Consider the following 17,780-nt stretch of genomic DNA (forward strand, 5'->3'; position numbering starts at 1 on the left):
AAGGCAGATACAGGGTCAAGTGTGGGCAAGACACACTCTAAACTCCTCTGGCTGCAAACTGAAGGCAGATAGGGAGGAGGATGCACGGGTGTTGGGGGTGCAGCAGCACTCGTACCTGCATGGAAGCTTGTCCTACCTCTGCGCAAGGTGGACTCCCAGTGATTGTTTTTGGGAGGGGAAGGTTTCTGTTGCCATCAGAAACAGATGGACAAAGGATAGGAGTATCAGTGTAGCTGGGCACAATGGCTCACATTTGTAATCCCAGCACTTTGGGAGGCTGAGGTGGGTGGATCACAAGGTCAGGAGCTCGAGAACAGCCTGGCTAACATGATGAAACCCTGTCTCTACTAAACATACCAAAAATTAGCTGGGTGTGGTGGCACGTGCCTGTAATTCCAGTTACTCGGGAGGCTGAAACAGCAGAATCGCTGGAACCCAGGAGGCAAAAGTTGCAGTGAGCGGAGATCACACCATTGCACTCCAGCTTGGGCAACAGGGCAAGACTCCATCTCAAAGGAAAAATAAATAAATAGGTGGAAAATAAACAGTTCAGCTTACCAGGAACATACTTTGTAGAAGAAAATGTCATAATAACTCCAGACCAGGGAGGCATCCTCAAACCCAGCTCTAAGATGGCAGTTAAGGTGCAGTGGGGAAGGGACGCCAGCTTTGCAGCCAGGCAACTCTGAGATCTGCCCCTTCCTGACTGTGTGACCTCGTGTGATTTACTTAATGTCTCCAGGCCCCTAATCTTCCTCATCTATAAGTGGATGTAGTAATACCCAGCTTATAGGGTCATGGGGAAGATAAAAATGTGAAACTTGATGTAAAGAACTCTTAGCACAGTACTTGGAATGTTAATAGAATGGAAGAAATGATTGTTATTATCATTAGTCACACTACTTTTTATTTATTTATTTATTATTCATTTACTTTTTGAGAGGGAGTCTTGCTCTGTCACCCAGGCTGGAGCATAGTTGCTCAATCTCGGCTCACTGCAACCTCCACATCTTGGGTTCAAGCAATTCTCCTGCCTCAGCCTCCCAAGTAGCTGGCACTGTAGGCAGGAACCACCACACCTGACTAATTTTTTTGTATTTTTAGTAGAGATGGGTTTTCACCATGTTGGCCAGGCTGGTCTTAAACTCCTGACCTCAAGTGATCCTCCCACCTCAGCCTCACAAGGTGGTGGGATTATAGGTGTGAGCCACTTGCCCAGCCTATTTTTTAAAAACAATTTCAGGCCAGGTGTGGTGGCTCATACTTGTAATCCCAGCACTGTGGGAGGCTTAGGTGGGCAGATCACTTGAAGTCAGGAGTTCGAGACCAGCCTGGACAACATGGTGAAACCCCATCTAAAACAGAAACAAAAAAGGTCTGGTGGTGTGCACCTGTGATTCCAGCTACTAGGGGGCTAACGAGGCAGGGTCACTTGAGCCATGATTGCAACACTGCACCCCAGCCTGGGTGACAGAGTGAGACCCTGTCTCAAAACACACACACACACACACACACACACACACACACACTCCCAAAAATGTTTCCACCTGTGTAATTTTATTTGATGAAAGTTATATATGGCTGGGCATGGTGGCTCACACCTATAATACCAGCACTTTGGTAGGCTGAGGTGGGCAGATCGCCTAAGGTCAAGAGATCGAGACCAACATGGCCAACATAGTGAAACTCCATCTCTACTTAAAAGAAAAGAAAAAAAAAATTAGCCAGGCCTGCTGGTGCACTCCTGTAGTCCCAGCTACCGGGGAGGCTGAGGCAGGAGAATAGCTGGAGCCCAAGAGGTGGGCGCTGCAGTCAGCTGAGATCTTGCCACTGTACTCCAGCCTGGGCCACAGAGTGAGACTCCCTCTCAAAAAAATAAACCAATTGGTAGGGCGTGGTGGCTTGCACCTGTAATCCCAACACTTTGTGAGGCCAAGGCAGGTGAGTTACCTAAGGGCGAGCTTTCAAGACCAGCATGACAGACATGGAGAAACCCTGTCTGTACTAAAAATTCGAAAATTAGCTGGGCATGGTGACATGTGCCTGTAATCCCAGCTACTTGGGAGGCTGAGGGCAGGAGAATGGCTTGAACGAAGGAGGCAGAGGTTTCGGCGAGCCTGGGTCACACCACTGCACTCCTGCCTGGGCAACAAGAGTGAAACTCCATCTCAAAATAAAATTAAGGTTGTGTGTGTGTGTGTGTGTGTGTGTGTGTGTACATATATATAGGGAATCATTAGTATATGATTATATGGAATCTATGTCTAGAATATATACATGGGATCTTTTTACGTGATTTTTTTTGATATATGCAGAATTATCAGTATATGATTATATATGGAATGTAGGTATGGAATCTTTTGCGACTGACTTTTCTTAGTCAGCATAATACCCTTGAGGTTCATCTGAATTGCTGCTAATTAACCCACTGATCGTTGGGATTGGTTGCAGTTTTTGGCTATTGTGAACAAAGCTGCTATGAACACAGGTTTTTTGTTTGTTTATTTGTTTGAGATTAAGTCTTGCTCTGTCACCCAGGTTGGAGTGCAGTGGCACAATCTCGGCTCACTGCAACCTCCGCTCCCAGGTTCAAGCAATTCTCCTGTCCCAGCCTCTCGAGTAGCTGGGATTACAGGTGGGCACCACCATACTCAGCTAATCTTTGTATTTTTAGTTGAGCAGGGTTTCACCATGTTGGTCAGGCTGGTCTCGAACTCCTGATCTTGTGATCCACCCGCCTCAGCCTCCCAAAGTGCTGGGATTAGAGGCGTGAGCCACCACACCCGGCCTGTTTTTGTTTTTTAAATGTGAACGTAAGTTTACATTTCTCTGGAATAAATGCCCAAGATGGATTGTATGTTAAGTACATGTTGAGTTTATAAGAAACTACTGAAGTATATTCAAGAACAGCACTCGATATACTTTATAATAGAAAATATATTCTCATCAGCAATGTATAAATGATCCAGTTTGGCACTACTGCGATGTTTTATTTAGCCACTGATAAGTCTGTGGTAATATTCTGATAGGTCCGTAGTAATATTGCGGTTTTAATGTTCACTTCCCTATTGGCTAATGATGTCAAATACCTTTTTCATGCACCTGCCATCCACATATTGCTTTGGTAAAATCTTTGCTCCTGATTTTCTTTCAATTTTAAAAATATTGTGGTAATTTAGACTTAACATAAAATCTACTATCCTGACTGTTTTTAGGTACAGAGTTGAGTCACATTAAACATATTAAATGTATTCACAATGTCACACAACCATCACCGCCATCCGTCTCCATGGCTCTTTTCTTTCCCTTTTTCTGAGACAGAGTCTCCTTCTGTCACCCAAGCTGGAGTGCAGTGGCAGGGTCTTGGCTCACTGCAACCCCACCTCCTGAGTTGAAGCGATTCTCCTGCCTTAGCCTCCTATGTAGCTGGGATTACAGGCATCCGCAACAACGCCCGGCTAATTTTTGTATTTTTAGTAGAGGAAAGATATCTCCATGTTGGCCAGACTAGTATCAAACTCCTGACCTCAGGTGATCTGCCCGCCTCAGCCTCCCAAAATGCTGGGATTACAGGTGTGAGCCATCATGCCCAGATGGTTCTTTTCATCTTGGAAGACTAAAACTCTCTACCCGTTAAATACAAACTCCCCGTTCCCTCCTCTGCCAGCCCCTGGCAACCACCATTCTTTCTGTCTTCACCATTTTAAATATTATTTTGTTTTTGCTTTTGTTTTGAGACGAAATCTCGCTCTGTCGCCCAGGCTGGAGTACAGTGGCTTCATCTCGGCTCACTGCAACCTCTGCCTCCTGGGTTCAAGTGATTCTCATGCTTCAGCCTCCCACGTAGCTGGGATTACAGACATGTGCTATCATGCCCGGCTAATTTTTGTATTTTTAGTAGAGACTTGGTTTCAGCATGTTGATCAGCCTGGTCTTGAACTCCTGTCACGGCCGGACAAGGTGGCTCACACCTGTAATCTCAGCACTTTGGGAGGCCAAGATGGCAGATCACAAGGTCAGGAATTTGAGACCAGCCTGGGCAACATGGTGAAACCCTGTCTTTACTAAAAATACAAACATTAGCCACGCACGGTGGCGGGTGCCTGTAATCCCAGCTACTCGGGAAGCTGAGGCAGGAGAATTGCTTAAGTCTGGGAGGCGGAGACTGCAGTGACCCCAGATCCGCAACCTCCTCCTCGGGTTCAAGCGGTTCTCCTGCCTCAGCCCCTCCAGTAGCTGGGATTACAGGCGGGCGCCACCACGCCCGGTTAATTTTTGTATTTTTAGTAGAGACGAGGTTTCAGCATGATGGCCAGGTGGCTGGGATTCCCCCGCCTCGCCCCAGATCCCCGGGAGGCCAGCACGGCCCTCCCGTGGGTGTCACAGAGACAGATGCGATGCGGGTCCCTTTCCCTGGGAAGGGGCGGGCTGGGTCCAGTCCGCAGGGCCCCTCCGGGCGCTGACCTCGGATGGAGTTGAGGTGCGGCAGGGCTGGACCCCAGGGCCCCTGCCTGCCTCCTGGGGAGCCGGGTGACCCAGGCAGCCCCGGTGAGGCCCCCGGGCTCCCACAGGACGGATGCGGACAGGGAAGCCGGGGAGGCCTCCCTGCTGGACTGTCCCTGCAGCCCCCAGCTTTCCGTGGTTCTAAGGGCCCCGTCTGCAGAGGGACCAGGGAGCCCGCCCTGCATCCTGAGGCGCCGCGCTTGAGGGACCCCACAGCTCCGGCCAGGCCGCTTCCTTTGCGGATCGTGAAGCTGAGGTCCAGAGGAGGGCAGGGGCAGGCCCTGGAAGCTCCCCAGGCAAAGGGAGCCGATCTCGGGGCTGGGGTCACAGGGCTCCACTCCTGTGATCTCTAGGGCCCTAGAGCCGGGAGGAGAGACTTGGGGGCCTTTCGTCCACCGCTGGGGCTGGGCAGAGGCTCAGCCGGTGCCGCAACGCGAAGCTGCTCCTGTGCAGGCTGCGCCGCGGCCCCTTTAAGAAGGGGTGGTGCTTCAGCCAGTCGCTAGGGACGCTGCCGGCGTGCGCGCCTCTACGGAAGCCGAGACGGCGCTTTCCGCGGGGCCCGGGCAGGAGCCGTGGCGTCGTTGAAGCGAACGGAAGCAGCGGCGATGTGGCTCCGAGCGAAAGCGGCGGCCAGAGTCTGGGGCGTAGTCCTAGTGAGCAGAAGCGAAGTCGACGTCCCAGCAGAAGCGACGGCGTCCAGAAGTGGCTGCGCCGTCCCAGCGAGCTTCGGAGAAGCAGTGGTGGCTTCCCTGTGATGGGGGAGCAGGAGGCTGGTCTCCCGGTAAGTGGCGGGGCATGGACCTCCCCGCCCCGGGAACCCTCCGGGCCTCCCTGCTCCTTCCCCACCGCTCGCATTTGGGCCCTGACTCCTTGTGGGCCTCTGGGCCCCGGTAGTCTGCGTGGCGGCGGTTGTGGGATCCTGGCCGCCCCAGCGTCCGCACCCTGGCCGGGAATGGTGTGCGACCCGCGTCCAGCGTATAGGAGCGCCTGGCCCAGAGGCCGCGGTGAAGCGGGAGACCTGGGACTCTCCGAGCTAATTAGGAAAATAATTATAAGGGCGTGATCGTGAAAAGCAACAAGTTCTTCTATAATAGGGGATGTAGCGTTTTCTAAGCCTAACTAAGCTGGTGTTGCCATTACGATATATAGATTTTTAGTCTGTAATTTAACTTTGACAAAGTTATGTAATTATTTTACTAATATCTTATTGAAAAAGTCATAGGGTCTATGGGATTGGCTTGAAACCAATTTTGGGGGGTTCACATCCTTCCTTTTTCGCTTAGAGCTTTTACATAAGTAGACTCTTCAAATGTGTGATAAGGAGGAGGGCAGCCATACTGTCATTCTAGGTTGGTAGATCGCTGCTCAATGGTTGAAACTTTTCGTTTTGAGGAGAAGGCTTCTCAAATTATAAAAATTGTTAGAATAACTACTGTTAGTGAGACGAATGAGCCTACAGATGAGATGATGTTTCATGTAGTGTATGCATCGCGGTAGTCTGAATATCGTCGAGGCATTCCGGATAAGCCAAGAAAATGCTGTGGAAAGAAAGTTAAAGTTACACCTACAAATGTAATGGTAAAATGAACTTTAGCATAGGTCCGGTCAAGTGTATAACCTGAGAATAATGGGAATCAGTGAATAAAGCCTCCTATAAGAGCAAATACTGCTCCTGTAGATAAAACGTAATGGAAATGGGCTACTGTATAGTATGTGTCATGTAAGACAATGTCTAATGATGAGTTGGCTAGTCCGATTCCTGTTAATCCACCTACGGTGAAAAGAAAAATGAAACCTAGAGCTCATAGTATTGCGGGAGATCATTTCATGTTGCCGCCATGTAGTGTAGCTAATCAGCTAAAAACTTTTACTCCAGTGGGCATAGCAATGATTATAGGAGCTGATGTGAAATATGCGCCTGTGTCTACATCTCTTCCTACTGCGAATATATGATGGGCTCATATGATAAACCCTAGGAAGCCAATAGATATTATAGCTCCTACTAGTCCCCTGTATCCGAGTGGTTCTTTTTTGTTGGAGTAATATGTTACAATATGTGAAATTATTCTGAAACCTGGTAAAATAAGAATATATACTTCAGGGTGACCAAAAAATCAAAATAGGTGCTGATACAGAATAGGGTCACCGCCACCGGCAGGGTCGAAGAAGTGGTATTAAGGCTGCGATGGGTTATAATATAGTGATTCCGGCAGCTACAACTGGGAGGGAGAGGAGTAGAGGAACTGATGGATCAGACGAAGAGGGGTGTTTGATATTGGGTTATGGCTGGAGGTTTTATGTTAATAATTGTTGTAATAAAGTTAATAGCCGCTAGAATAGAGGAGATACCTGATAAGTGAAGTGAAAAAATAGTTAAATATACAGAGGCTCCTGGGTGCAACATATTTCCTGCTAAGGGAGGGTAAACTCTTCGACCAGTTCCAGCGCCAGCTTCTAGAGTTGAGGATGCAAGTAGAAGAAGTAGTGATTGGGGGAAGAAGTCAGAAGCTTATATTATTTATTCAAGGGAATGCCATATCGGGAGCACCAATTATTAGAGGAATAAGTCAGTTTCCAGAACCTCCAATTATAATTGGTATTACTATAAAGATTATAATAAATGCATGAGAGGTGACAGTAACTTTATAAACATGGTCATCTTCTATTAGGCTTCCTGGTTGACCCAGTTCTGCTCGAATTAGGAGGCTTAGGGCTGTTCCTACTGCCCCTGCTCATGCGCCAAATAGTAAGTATAGTGTTCCGCTATCTTTATAGTTAGTTGAAAATAGCGATTTATGAACATAGGTAGGAGGTAAAATGGCTGAGTAAGCATTAGACTGTAAATCTAAAGACAGAAGAGTAGCCCTCTTTTTACCAGCTCTGAGGTGATTTATCATATTGAATTGCAAATTCAAAGAAGCAGCTTCAACCCTGCTGGGGCTTCTCCCGCCTTTTTTCCCTGACTGGCGGGAGAAGTAGATTGAAGCCAGTTGATTAGGTTGTTTAGCTGTTAACTAAATTTTTGTGGGTTAAAGTCGCATCAATCTGGGAAGGGCTTAGCTTCATTAAAGTAATTGATTTGCATTCAGTTGATGCAAAATAAAGTTTTGCAGCCTTAGAGTGGTGCAGAAATTAAGTACAATTTACTTACTAAGGGCTTTGAAGGCTCTTGGTCTTATTAAAGTAAATTTCTAGACTATTAGTATTAGCGGGGTTATAGGTAGGAGAAAGGCGGAAGAAATCATAAGTGGAGATAGAAGTGGTGGTGGCTTTATATATTTCAATTGCCAATTTTGTATTATTGGATGTGGGAAATATTGTTATTGAGATGGCGTATGTTAGGCCTACATAAAAATATAAGTTTATTCGTGTTAATATAGCTATGAGAAGAGGGAAAATGAGGTTGTCGTTTTTTGTAAGTTCTTGTATAGTAGCTCATTTAGGAGAAAAGCCTGGTAGTGGGGTAAACCTCCTAAAGATACTATTATTGGAATTATGGGTATTATTCATGTGAGTTTATTTCAGGTGTGTGATAGTGATAGGGTTGTTCCATTTGAGTTTAGATAAAACTTAGGAATGTGGAGACTGTTAAGAAGATACAGATGAGTAGGCTCAGACTGGTAATATTTGGGTCGTAGTGTACTACTGTTGTCATTCATCCCATATGAGTGAGGAGTAAGCTAGGATTTTGCACAGTTGTGTCTGGTTAAGTCCCCCTCAGCTACCAAATATAATGGATAAGATTGAGATTATTAAGAGGATATTTATATTGATTGATGGGAAGATTTGGAAGATAATCGATGCAGGGGGCTAGTTTTTGCCATGTAAGAATGAGTATGGCGGGAATTAGGGGAATGCCTTGGGTCACTTCTGGAAGTCAGAAGTGAGGGGGGAGCTACCCTAGTATTATTACTAGGGCAATTAATATTATTGTAGATAAAATTTGATTAAGGGATGGGTTAATTGTCCATTGTCCTGAAATTAGATTGTTGAGGAAAATGGCTATTAAGAGGATTATGGATGCAGTTGCTTGAATTAGGAAATACTTACTTAGTGGATGCTTCCTTGGAGCGGGACTTGTGTTTTCAGCTAGTACTGGTATGATAGCTAACATATTTAATTCTAAGCCTATTCAGATGAGGAATTAGTGTGAACTTAAAGTTGTAATTATCGTTTCTATTAGAATAGTGAGGGAGATAATAAGATGGGCTAGAGGGTTGATATTAGTACGGGAAGGGTTAAACCAACATTTTCGGGGTATGGGCCCGATACCTTTTTTATTTATTTATTTATTTTTTTGAGATGGAGTTTCCCTCTTGTTACCCAGGCTGGAGTGCAATGGCGGGATCTCGGCTCACCGCAACCTCCGCCTCCTGGGTTCAGGGAATTCTCCTGCCTCAGCCTCCTGAGTAGCTGGGATTACAGGCATGCGCCACCATGCCCAGCTAATTTTTTGTATTTTTAGTAGAGACAGGGTTTCACCATGTTGACCAGGATGGTCTCGATCTCTTGACCTCATGATCCACCCGCCTCGGCCTCCCAAAGTGCTGGGACTACAGGCTTGAGCCACCGCGCCCGGCCCGGGTAGTTTATTTAGCTTACCTTACTATTTAGAATGTGGTGTAATAGGTAGCACGGAGAATTTTGAGTTCTTAGGTATGGGTTCAATTCCTATAGTTCTAGAAGTAAGAGGATTTAAACCTCTTTAATTTACTCTATCAAAGAAACTCTTTTGTCAGACCTATTTCTTATCTTTGGGGTGGAATGCCGGATGTAAGAATGGGTATTGAAATATACCATATGCATAGTGCTAGTATAAGTGGTAAGAAGTTTTTTCATAGAAGATATATTTGTTGGTCATAGTGGAATCGAGGGTATGCTGTTCAAATTCATAAAAATAGAGTAGTTAATAGAAGGGTTTTGGTTATAAAGTTAATTGTGTAGAGTTCTGACATAGTTATGTTGTAGGGTGCTGCTAGGAAGATAGTAGTGGTTAGGGCATTTATTTTCATAATATTTATATATTCTGCTATGAAGAATAGAGTAAATGAGCCTGCAGCATATTCAGTATTAAAACCTGAAACTAGTTCTGATTCGCCTTCTGTTAGATCGAAGGGGGCCCGGTTAGTTTCTGCTAATGTGGAGATAAATCATATTATGGCCAGGGGTCATGATGGGAGTAGCAGTCAGGAGTGTTCTTGTGTTGTAATGAGTGAGTGTAAGTTAAACGAACCACTTATTAGTAGGTTTGATAGTAGAATAATAGCTAGAGTAACTTCGTATGAGATTGTCTGAGCTACAGCTTGTAATGCGCCGATTAATGCATAGTTTGAGTTGGGTGCTCATCCAGATCTAAGATTGAGTAGACAGCTAGACTTGATGTTGCTAGTACAAATAGGAGGCCTAGGTTGAAGTTAATTAGGGGATATGGTTTAGGGAGGGGGTTCACAAAAGGAGGGCAATGGAGAGGGCTAGGGTTGGGGCAGTTACTGCAGAGTTGCGGTAGATGCGGTGGGTAGTAGGCGTTCTTTTGAGAAACGTTCTATTGCGTCGGCAATTGGTTGGAGTGTTCCGTAGGGGCCTACGGTGTTAGGGCCTTTGTGGAATTGCATATAGCCTAAGATTTTTCGTTCTATGAGTGTCAAGAATGCTAGAGCAATGAGGGCAGGAATAACTAGTAGGAGTAAACTGACTATGAACACGTTGTTAAGAAGAGGAATTGAACCTCTGATCATAAAGATTTAAGTTTTATGCAGTTGCCGGGCTCTGCCGTCTTAACGAGCCCTGTTCTTGGGTATGAGTGGCAACTTGTGAGATTGAGATAATAGTCATCTGATTTGTGAGGGCGCTTTGTGAAGCAGGCCCTATTTCTCTTGTCCTTTTGTACTGGGAGGAATATTTAATAGACAGAAACCCACCTGGATTTCTCCGGTCTGAACTCAGATCATGTAAGACTTTAATCGTTGGACAAATGAACCTTTACTAGGATGTCCTGATCCAACATCGAGGCCGTAAACCCTGTTGTCGATATGGACTCTAGAATAGGATGGCGCTGTTGTCCCCAGGGTAACTTAGTCCGTTGATCAAGTTATTGGGTCAGTAAGTGTAGATTTACTTAGACTTGTGACGTCTTGGTATATGTCTTTTGGGGGCTGTACTGTACTCCGAGGTCACCCCAACCAAAATTTGTAATACATTGACAGTAGGTTAATACCTGTGGGTTTTTAAAGTATTAGTTTGTATTATCAATTTGAAGCTCCATGGGGTATTCTCGTCTTATTTAGGTATATCCGCCTCTTCACGGATAGGTCAGTTTCACTGATTAAAAGTAAGAGTTAAACCCTCGTGTGACCATTCATACAAGTCTTTATTTAGAGAACAAGTGATTATGCTACCTTTGCACGGTCAGGGTACTGCAGCCATTAAACGTGTCCCTGGGCAGGCAGTGCCTCTAATACTGATAATGCTGGAGGTGATGTTTTTGGTAAACAGGAAGGGGTAAAGTTTGTCCAGTTCCTTTTACTTTTTTTAATCTTTCCTGGGTGCATGCCTGTGTTAGGTTAACAGTTTAGTTAATGGGTAAATTAAGCTGTAGTATGTAACGATTGGGCTGTTCACTAACTAGTTATTTCAGTCTGAGATAAGCTTATGCGGGGAGAATAATTTCATGTTATTTACATTAATATTATTGCTTCAACTAAGTAATAGATTAGTCCAGTGTGTTTTAGTTCAGTGGGATGAATAGAATTAAGAGTAAGTATTGAGCTTAAATGCTTTCTTAATTGATGGCTGCTTTTAGACCAACTATGGTAGTGGGATGTTTTACTCTCTATTGAAGGTTATTTCCTAGAGTCTCAAGAGCTGTCCCTCTTTAGACTCACAATTAAATTTATGGGAGGATTAAATGGTTCTCTAAGTAAATTTAAGATTCTGTCTTGGACAACCAGCTTCACCAGGCTCGGTAGGTTTCTCACCACTACCCATAGATTTTCCCACTATTTTGCCACAGACAGGTGTGCTCTTTTAGCTATCCTTGGGTAGCTCGCTTGGTTTCGGGGGGCATTGTCGAAGTTCTCCATATAAAGTTATTTCTAGTTAATTCATTATGCAGAAGGTAGAAGGGTTTATCTTTGCTTTTTAATGCTTTATTAGGTTTTTGTCTTTCCCTTACGGTACTATGTCTATTGCGCCTAAAGTCGCCTGTACCTTTGTAATAGGTAAATGATTTGGTCATTGCATTTAAGTAGTATAGTTGTATGGGGGTTTGGGCTAGAGTTAGCTCAAGGTGATCATCTGTTGTGAGATCTTCCAGGTATAAGCTGGTTGCTTTAGTTTAAGCTACACTTTGATTCGTCCGAGCGCACTTTCCAGTACGCTTACCGTGTTACAGCTTATCCCCTCTGTATCAGTGTGTAGTGGCTTATTGTTAATGTACTTTTGTGTGATGTTTGAGGAGGGTGACGGGTGGCGTGTGCATGCTTAATGGCCTTGGTTCAATCAAGCTCTCTATTCTTGATTTACTGCTAAATCCACCTTAGGCCTTTAGATTTCAGAAAGGCTGTTGTGTAGTTTTTCTCATTTAGAAAATGTAGCCCATTTATTCCCACTTCATTGGCTGCACCTTGAGCTAATGTTTTATGATACTTCTGCTGACTCTACGATCTTTAAGGAGTTTGCTGAAGATGGCGGTATGTAGGCTGAGGGCAAGAGGTGGTAAGGATTATCGGGGTATACCGATTATAGAACAGGCTCCTCTGGACGGATGTAAAGCACCGCCAGGTCCTTTCAGTTTCAAGCTATTGCTTGTAGTGTTCTGGCGAATAATTTTGTTGATTAAGTTATTGAGGTTTAGGACTAAGCATAGTGGGGTACCGTACTATGCATAGATACCTCACAGTTTAGATAACTGGCTTTTCAATATAATTTCAAATGGAGGACAGTGATGCATTCCATGTACTTTGTGTTTTCAGGGTTGCTTTGAAATTCAGGGTGTTTCATGGTTCCATGTAAATTTTAGCGTCATTGGTATTCTTTTTTTTTTTTATAAAGCGATTACGCTAGAGCATATGTATATAACTAGAAGATACAGGGGCCATTTTGATATGCGTACACCTAGCATATTCATCGGATCACAATATTTAGCATCTGTGAAGTCCTCTAGGTATTATTTGTCTGTGGAGATGATACTCATAATCCTTTCCAGCTATTTGGAAAGTTCACTACAATATTAACCCTGGTCACCCTGCTATAGAAAAGGGCAGGACTGATCTGTTTTCTAAGTGTAACTTTGTACCCATGACCAAGCCCTGCCTAGGCGCCCCTTCCCCACAGCCTCTGGTAACCACTATTGAACTTTCTGCTCCTGTGAGGTCAAGTTGTTTCAGATTCACGTGCATGAGATCATGCAGTATATGCCTTTCTCTGCCTGGCTTATTTCATTTAACATAATGTTCCTCAGGTTTTTCCACGTGGCCACAAGTGACGAGATTTCACCCATTTCTATGATTAAAGAATATTCTGCTCTGGATGTATATTGCAGTTTCTTCATCCCTTCATAATGGAAGAACAGGTAGGTGTATTTCCTATCTTGGCTATCGTGAGTACTGCAGTACGGAGGGTAAGGCAGGTATCTCTTCCACGTAGGAATGGAATGATGGCTGGATGAAATGGGCGTTTTTACTTTGTTTGAGGCACTTCTAGCTGTTCTTCGTAGTGTGTGTAGACACTGACATTCCCACCAATAGTGTATGAGAAGAGTTTCCCCTTCTGAAAGTCTGTACTAGTTGTTTCCATTTTTTTTTTTTGAGATGGAGTTTCACTCTTGTTTCCCAGGCTGGAGTGCAATGGCGCGATCTAAGCTCACCGCAACCTCCGCCTCCTGGGTTCAGGCAATTCTCCTGCCTCAGCCTCCTGAGTAGCTGGGATTACAGGCACGCGCCACCATGCCCAGCTAATTTTTTTTTTTTTTTTGTATTTTTAGTAGAGATGGGGTTTCACCATGTTGACCAGGATGGTCTCGATCTCTTGACCTCGTGATCTACCCGCCTCGGCCTCCCAAAGTGCTGGGATTACAGGCATGAGCCACCGCGCCCAGCCGAACAACTTTATTAATAATCTATAGTTAGCCTATAGTTAATGTCATACTTTCTGGCAAAACATTGGTCATTTTGTACCTAAAATCAAGAGTAGAGTAAGGATATCCATGACACTTCTATTTCACATTGTCCTGGAAGTTTTAGTGCAATAAAGCAAGAAAAATATATAAAAGGTATAAAGGCCTGGATGCAGTAGTCTATAATCCCAGCATCTTAGGAGGCCAAGGATTTAGGAGGATCACTTGAGGCCAGGATTTCGAAACCAGCCTAGGCAACAAAGTGAGACCCCATCTCCAAATTTTTTTTTTAAAAAGTAGCAGAGCATGCTGGTGCACACCTGTAGTCTCAACTACTTGGGAGGCTGAGGTGGGATGATCAGTTGAGCCTGGGAATTGGAGGCCGTAGTGAGCTATGATCATGCCACTGCACTTCTGCCTGGGCACCAGAGCAAGACTCCATGTCAAATAAACTCCCCAAAACAAAACAAAATGAAACAGAACACCCAAGTGCTCAAGGGCATCAACTCAGATATCCCGCCGCACACATCAGCATCCCACTCCTTCACCCTCAGGGCTGTCACTTTGATGCCAAGCCTGGTCTAGGTTGAGATCCCCCGCCTCACCTGGAGTTCGGCTGTGCCCCACTAACCCCTGGGGCCTCATCTTCATTTCTGTCCACCTGTAGGCCAGGCTCTGCGTGTGCGAGCTGGGGTCTGGCGTGGGGCACTCTGCTTCATGCTGTTGATCAGTGTGTCTGGATCTGTCATGTTTGCTCCTCCAGGAATTGATAGTGCTTAGCAACAGCCTCTCAGTCCCGTGGCTCTTGGAGTTCCTGTGTCCTCCCCACCTCTCAGGTACCCAGGGCACTGTACCACTGTCTCCCATCCCAGTTTCCCCAGGGACAGTTCTTACTGTCACACTGTGACCCAGGCTGGGGCGGTCAATTCTCCACCTGCCACCTTGGCATCTACAAGGACAGGACATCACAAAATGCTAGAAACACCAGAAGAGTGACAGCTCCTCATTGCCATCCCGCCGGTGCAGGAGCCAATTTCGGAGTGTTGTCCTTCAGGTGGGCTTCCCAGGGCCGCCCACCAGGGACCCACTGTTGAGGTCGAGTTCCCTAGAAGCAAAGCCTGAAGTGAGAATTCTTGTTCTCAGGCTGTTGCTGAACATGTGCTCAGGAGAGCAAGGAAGTCTGTGCTGCATGCGTTCCGGTGGTGCTGAGCTCGGAATGGTTTCCAACAGGAGCTTACCTGTTCACACCTCTGGTCAGGAACCCTCAGGGTGTCAGCAGAGCCGTGCTCTCTGAAGGCTCCAGGGCACAGTCTGCCCCATGCATTTCTCTCAGCATCTGGCATTGCTAGACCCACTGACATTCCTTGGGTCACAGATGCCCACTCCCATCTCCACCTGCGTCGTCACATGGCCTCCTGCAGCTCTCCTCTTCTGAGGACTTCATCGGTCTCATGGACTAAGAACCTACCCAACTCCAGAATGAGCTCGTCTTAGTTTACGTGGTTTTTGCTGTCGTGGCTTTGTTTTGTTTAAGAGGCAGAATCTTGCTCTATTGCCCAGGCTGAAGTGCAGTGATGTGGCCACAGCTCACTGCAGTCTCAACCTCCTGGGCTGAAGCAATCTTCTCACCTCAGCTTCCAGGGTAGATGTGGGACCACAGATGTGTACCACTATGCCCAGCTAATTAATTTAAATGTTAATTACATCCGAAAAGACCTAAATAAACAAGTTTCTAAAGTTCACATTCACAGGTATGAGGAATTAGGACTTGGGCATCTCTTTGGGGGACACAATAGAAACCTAGGGGGATACACCATCCTGGTTTGCCTGGGGCTTTCCCAGGTTTTGGTGCTGAAAGCCCTGCTTCCCAGGAAATTCCTTAGTCTTGAGAAAACTGAGATGCTTGGACACCATGGAAGCAGGACAGGACTGGGTGGTGGAGTGGGGACTGCCAAGCAGAAGACTGTCTCTCTTAGAGGCCAGTTTCCGTCATTCCACATGGATGCGCTGGGGCAGACACCGAGAACTTCACAGATCAGAACCACCTTTCGGCAAAGCGGGGACGAGGATGCCTCAGACATTGTTAGGGTTTTGCCTCTGGGTCTGGAGGGCTGCTGTGTGGGTGGCTCCTGTTCCCCAGGACAATTCTCCAAGATCAGGGCAGCCCTGAGCCACCAAGGGGCGTCAGCAGCTCGGGACCAGTAGGCTGACCCCTAAAGGGGATCTGAACAGAGCCACCAGTGCCCTACCATCCCCTTGGCCTCCCAGGAAATGGCCCGCTGCCCCACCTACTGACCTGGGTAAACACACACCTCGACTCCTGTTCACCTTGGTAAACACACACTTGTCTGCCTAGTAAATGCCCCACTCACTCACCTGTGCATCCTGGTAACCGCTCACTTGCCTCTAGAACTGATCAAGCCTCAGCTGGTAGGAAATGCTTGGCACTCCCCACTCCCACCTCAGATCTCACTGTCCACCTCCAGCTCTGTCTGACATTGCCCACACCTGTCCCTCTGCACGGCCTCCACCTTGGCACCAGTCGCGGATGTCTGCCACCTGCACCCACACAGTGGCTGGCTTTTGAACCCACTCCCAGCCACTTTTCTCTACCGTTCTCCTCCCCAAAGTGAGCCTGCCCCAGAGAGGTGTCAATGCTTGCCACAAATGCCAAGTCCAGTCACGACACCCTCACTTCAGATGCCCGGGGTGAGTGGTCCTGAGTCCCTGGAAGCCCTGGCCTCTGGCACCTCTCCCATCTATCCCATGTGGCTTCTCCCTCCTCACTCCCAGCTGCCCATCTCCTCCAATACATAGAGCTCGCACCCAGCCTGGCTCCTTGTTGCCCTATCCTGGGGCTCCCACTGCCTCTGCAAAGGGGCTTTCCCTGCTGCACCTCCCTAGACAATCCACCTGCACCTCCCTAGACAATACCAGTGCTCCCAGCTGCCGTCACTTCTTTCTGTGACTAAAGAACAGACCTGGCTGTTTCCAGGACTGGATGAAGCTGGTCAGTGCTGAAAGAGAGGGGCAGATGAGGGGCTCAGGAATCTGGAGGGGCTGGGGGAGAATCAGAGGCCAGGGAGGAATGGAGCTTTGGGTGGGCACTAACAGACAATTGGATTTGGACAGTTAGAGCCGAGATGCAGGGCCCAGGGAGCTGGAGGGTTAGGTCCCCCACCTGCGAAAATGAGGCTGAGGTGGGCGTTGGTCCCTTGGCATGTGAGCCCAGGAGTTTCCCAAGCCAAGTGGCAGCCAAGGCGGTGTGGAGGGGGCGCTGGCCCCGCTCAGGACTGGTTGGGGTGGAGGGAGCTGGGGCCAAGGCCGCCCCCGCACTGAGTCGAGGCCACCCTGCTTCAAGGGCGCGGCCATCCGGATCCCCTGATTGCTTTCTTTCATCCCCGTGCCTTTCTCTGCCGCAAACGCCAGCTAATGCTTCCTTTATCACAGAATTAGGGGATTTAGGGCCTGTCGCACAAAGGGGCCCTCGATAGCGGCCGTAATCAAACGCCAATCGGCCGATCTCGGGCGGGCCGGGGAAGAAAGTAGCGCCGGGGATTAGCGCGGGTACTGTGGCCGGGCGGGCAGAGATAGCATCGGCGCCGCTGCCGGGCTGAAGCCCCGGAGGGTCCGGCCGCGCACGGAGAAAGGCCGGCTTAGCTCCTGGAGCCGAGGATTCTGAAGCCATTAAGGGAGGATTAACACCCAGGTTAATCTGCTTTGGTTGCTCAATTGTCAGCAGCTAACGCTCGGGCTGAGGATGCCTGGCTCCCAGCAACCACAGGGCCTTGTCACCCAGTAGTCCAAAGCTAAGAGCTGGTATGTTTCCCTAGCTGTTACCTGGCCAACGGGCCCTAGGGCTGAGAAGGAGATGCACACCAGGGGCCAAGATGGGTGTGGATCAGTGGACCCCCTGCCCTAGCCAGCCTTCCTGGGTGATCAGGGAACAGCCCTGCCCCTCCTGTCTCAGGCTGAGAGAAGGATGCTCCCGCCCCCTCCAGACCCACACCCTTGTGGACCCTAATCACCACTGGGGCCCTGGGTTTTACCTACACACTGAGCTGGGGTTGCGTGGCAACATGCATGACACACCTTTCCCCATCCGGCAGGGCCAGGGGGCAGCCTGCAGACTAGGTGGATGCTGACAAGGGCAGCTAGCAGCCCC

General features: G+C 47.4%; 1 long non-coding RNA gene across 7 annotated transcripts in view; it reads left to right on the forward strand.

Moving 5' to 3' along the window:
* The window catches only part of LOC108593822 (uncharacterized), a 41,630-nt gene continuing 23,850 nt past the window's right edge, over positions 1-17,780 (forward strand). For 5 of the 7 annotated variants that reach the window (XR_013523612.1, XR_013523623.1, XR_013523613.1 and 2 more), the window contains exon 1: positions 12,961-13,072. This is a non-coding gene — a long non-coding RNA (uncharacterized LOC108593822). Of the gene's footprint in view, positions 148-7,171; positions 7,250-12,960; positions 13,073-14,758; positions 15,358-17,780 lie in introns of those variants that run through there. The other 2 variants (XR_013523619.1, XR_013523616.1) reach the window with 2 other exon arrangements.

Source organism: Callithrix jacchus, chromosome 1 (genome assembly GCF_049354715.1).
Source record: "Callithrix jacchus isolate 240 chromosome 1, calJac240_pri, whole genome shotgun sequence".
In the NCBI taxonomy this organism is placed as follows: domain Eukaryota; kingdom Metazoa; phylum Chordata; class Mammalia; order Primates; family Cebidae; genus Callithrix; species Callithrix jacchus.